The sequence below is a fragment of the Salvelinus sp. IW2-2015 genome, unplaced genomic scaffold (assembly GCF_002910315.2).
Source record: "Salvelinus sp. IW2-2015 unplaced genomic scaffold, ASM291031v2 Un_scaffold6522, whole genome shotgun sequence".
NCBI classification, from domain to species: domain Eukaryota; kingdom Metazoa; phylum Chordata; class Actinopteri; order Salmoniformes; family Salmonidae; genus Salvelinus; species Salvelinus sp. IW2-2015.
Genome location: NW_019947784.1, coordinates 5,170 through 9,703, shown reverse-complemented (window position 1 = coordinate 9,703; position 4,534 = coordinate 5,170). Strand labels below are relative to the sequence as shown.

The 4,534-nt window shown below is 40.5% G+C and overlaps 1 pseudogene; it reads right to left on the bottom strand.

The window, feature by feature from the left end:
• Window positions 1-4,534, bottom strand: part of LOC112078926 (myosin heavy chain, fast skeletal muscle-like) — a 21,297-nt pseudogene that overhangs the window by 12,720 nt on the left and 4,043 nt on the right.

Below are 4,534 nucleotides of genomic sequence, written 5' to 3'. Positions count from 1 at the left end.
TCTTCAGCCCAGAGCACTCATCCTCCAGCTTCCTCTTCTTGGCAGTCAACTCAGCATTGATCTCCTCCTCATCCTCCAGCCTCTCGGTCGTCTCTTTGAGTTTGGCCTCCAGCTGGATCTTGCTCTTGATGAGCCCCTCCCACCTTTCCTCAGCATCGTTCAGACTCTCTCCTTCCTGGTTTCAGAACAGAGAGAAATCAGAGGCCTCACTTTAGTGAAAGATGTCAGAGCAAATCAATAGAAATTCATGAAACATATACAGCATATAACATGGGCAATAGAAATGTGAGTTAGCCACATACTTTTCAGAGTGTTTATGTGTGTGTGTGTATTCATGTGTGTGTAAATGTGCCCATTTGAGGGTAGTTTTTCACTCACAGATGCTATTTGGAGTGCCAGGTCGTTCTTCTCCTGCGTCAGGGCCACCAACTTCTCCTCCATTTGCTTCTTTGTGGCCAGAGCCTTGGCCAGGTCTGTTGTCATCTTCTCATAGTTCTCCTTCATGTTGGCCAGCTCTTTCTCAGTCTCAGCGCTCTGCAGCAGGGGCTTGATCTTGAAGTACAACTTCATCCATGGCCAGGTTTTCACATTCATGAATGAGCGGATGTTGTACTGGATGGCGTAAACTGATTCTCTGGTCGACAGAAAGGACAGAGTGACATGGTGAGTGACATGCTTAAAGCTACATTCTGGGATTAGATGAACAACAAAACAGAACCACCTGCCACTGTTTGTTTACAGCTGAGGAAGGGAGCCAGGGAAATGTAACCCCTCTTAAATTCATAGACAGTGGTCTAGATGCAAGATCTGACAGGTCGTGCATGCTAAGCTCATGAGGCATTTTATATACTTCAAGAATTAATATTTAAATGCCAAACATTTAAATGACAATTGAACAGCCAAGTCTCAAACTGCAACTATAAAGCTAGAATCCTTCGTTGCTACATCCATTTCTGGACTAAATGAATTAACCCAAAAGCTTTAGTTGACCATTATAAGATGTACTTTCTCATTCTGAACAACTCACAGCATATACAGTATGTAATCATAATGCATTAGATACAGGTGGTTGACAGAAAGCTTTGCCAAGATGTCTACTCTTCCTCACCTCCTCTCCATCATCTTGCTAAACTCTCTCCTCATGAGGAATCCACGGCTGAGAGCCTGGACCATGCCGACCAGAGTGGCCAGCTTCTCATCTCTCATCTCCTCCAGGACACCCAGCAGACCGGCTTTGAAGAACACCTGAGACACAGGTTAAACATGGTCAATGGAACCACAGATGGTGACAGATAGAAAGGTTGAATCAAAAGAGGGGAACAACACCACTTGATTGATTTAAACAACATAACTTTGCACGGTTACAAACAAACCATGGATCGTGTTTCTAAGTTGTTAGTTATTGTACTGTTGTACAGAGCCTTCAGAAAATATTCACAGCCTCAACTTTTTCCAGCCTGAATTTAAAATGGATTACATTGAGATGTTGTGTCACTGGCCTACACACAATACCCCATAATGTCAAAGTGGAATGTGTTTTTAGACACATTTTTACAAATTAATTAATTTGAAATGAAAAGCTGAAATGTCTTCGGTCAATAAGTATCCAACCCTTTGTTATGGCAAGCCTAAATAAGTTCAGGAGTAAAAATGTGCTTAACAAGTCACATAATAAATTGCACTGGACTCACTCTGTGTCCAATAATAGTGTTTAACATGATTTTTAATGACTACTTCATCTCTATACCCCACACATACAATTATCTGTAAGGTCCCTCAGTCGAGCAGTGAATTTCAAACACAGATTCAACCACAAAGACCAGGGAGGTTTTTCCAATGCCTCGCAAAGAAAGGCACCTATTGGTAGATGGGTAAAGTTATCGATTACACTTTGGATGGTGTATCAATACACCTAGTAAATACAAATATATAGGCACCCTTCCTAACTCAKTTGCCAGAGCGGAAGGAAACCGCTCAGGGATTTCACCATGAGGCAAATGGTGACTTTAAAATAGAGTTTAATGGCTGTGATAGGAGAAAACTGAGGATAGATCAACAAAATTGTAGTTACTCCACAACACCAACATAAATGACAGAGTGAAAAGAAGAAAGCCTGTACAGATTAACAATATTCCAAAACATGCATCCTGTTTGCAAAAAGGCACTAAAGTAAAACTGCAAAAGAATGTGGCAAATAAATGTACTTTAAGTCCTGAATACAACGCATTATGTTTGGGGCAAATCCAACACAACACTGAGTACCATTCTTCATTTTTTCAAGCATGGTGGTGGTTGCATCATGTTGTGGGTATGCTTGTTGTTGACAAAAACTAGGGAGTTTTTTTTTCCGATAAAAAGAAACGGAGTAGAGCAAAGCAAAAGGCAAAAACCCTAGAGGAAAATCTGATTCAGTCTGCTAGCCAAAAGGCACTGGGAGACAAATTCACCTTTCAGCAGGACAATAACCCAAAGCAGAAGGCCTAATCTACACTGGAGTTGTAACCAAAATGATATTGAATATTGGCCAAGCTACAGTTTGACTTAAATCGGCATGAAAATCAATGGCAAGACTTGAAAATGGCTGTCTAGCAATGATCAACAACCAGTTTGACAGAGCTTGAAGAATTTCTTAAAGAATAATGTTCAAATATTGTACAATCCAGGTGTGGAAAGCTCTTCGAGACTTACCCAGAAAGGCTCACAGCCGTAATCGCTGCCAAAAGGAAGTCTAACGTGTTGGCCCAGTGGGTTGAATACTTATGTAATCATGTTTTATTTTTCATAATTGTTATTTACAAACATTACAATTTTTCTTCCACTTTGACATTAGAATATTTTGTGTCGCTCATTGACAATAAATCACAGTTAAATCCCAAATTTTCACACAACAAAATGTGGAAAAAGTCAAGGGGTGTGAATACTTTCTGAAGTCAYTGTAGATAAATAAAGTACACAGAAACAGATATCTGCAGCCATACGACTCTAACAAAATACAAATGATAATGAGTTTAGTTTCTCGTCTATACTTGTCATGTATGACTTTGAAGAAAAAAACTGGACAATGTTTTTCCACCTTTACCATTAGTGAAATGAAGAAGAAAGAACAAAAGGATGGATAGATCACCTGGAGAGATTTTATATGGTACAGATTTAAATTATTATTCAAGTTGTGTTTTGTTGTCAGCTTTTACTGGGGGTTTTTGACTGACCTTGGTGTGTCCAAACTTGTAATCCTCATGATTCACATCAATGGACCCAAGCAGCTTCTCAGAAGCCTTCTTGTTGTCCATGAACTGGCCCTCAGGGATGACACTGGCATTCAGTACTTTGTACCTGAATGAGGAGACAGTTTTAAAGTATGTCAAGTTGTAATAAGTTGGTTATATTCCATGACAGGTAAGACTTTTCTGATGCTGGGAAAACCCTTGGAGCAGATCTTTCTGTGATTCTGCGTGTGTACAGTTGTGTTTGTGTTTGTGTGCACATACCTCTGCTTGAAGTCAGCATAGATGATTCTGCTGGGAAGCCCTTTCTGCAGATCCTGATACCCTCCAGTACACCATTACACCTGAGCTGGTGGATAACCAGGAAGTTCTCCATCAACCTGGTAAAACAAAACAAGTCTCTTTTAATACTCATAAACAGGTTAAAGATTGGGATTGTTAAAGTCACTGATAGTGTACTGATAAGATTACATATTTAAGTCAATATTTCTTGTACCTGGAGTCTTGACTCGTTGGGGATCAGGCAGCGCACAAAGTGAGGATGAGTGCTCCTCAAGTTGGTCATCAGCTTATGTAAGTTCTCCTGTAAGAGCGTAACAAACCATTTTCTCAGACCGACTGTAATTTAGAATAATTGCCCCTTTTGAAGGACTGAATCTACACATTTCAAAAGCTCACCCTGAACTGGAGGGACACAGTCTGCATGGAACCACCCTTCTTCTTGCCTCCTTTCTGCTTTATCTGTTAAAAGTGAAAAGTCAAAGATAACTAGAAAGTACATTTCCTAGAGCGGGTGGAATAAATAGAATAATAAAGAGTATGTAAGAAATCTAGAGTGGTCTTGTCTTCAGCAAGCACACTAATTATAAACCAGAGATTCTCTGGTTAACTTCACACTTATCTAGAGGCAAATACTGCCAATGTCATTGTGTAAAATAACACCTTATTGTATGATTTGATTTAACCAAGTGTTTGAATGAATTAACCTGGTGAAAACACCCTGAAAAATTGCTATACATTCAACGATTTAAAGAACTAATTGATTAAGTAGTGCCTAGTTAAATAATTTGACGTGATGCTGGTCTTACCCTCAGGTGGGGGAGGGGGATACAGGGCAGCCAGAATTTTGACTCCGGACTTCTGGTACAGTTGACAAACTGAGTCGTTCAGGGGATCCTTGTTCTTCTCCAGCCACCCAGTGATGTTGTAGCCACAGTTCCGGCGTAGTGCACCAGGGAGAAGTGGGCCTCTGCCTTGCCTTTGGCAGGCTTGGGCTTCTCAAACGCCTGTGTTTTGCAAGATGCGGGCGT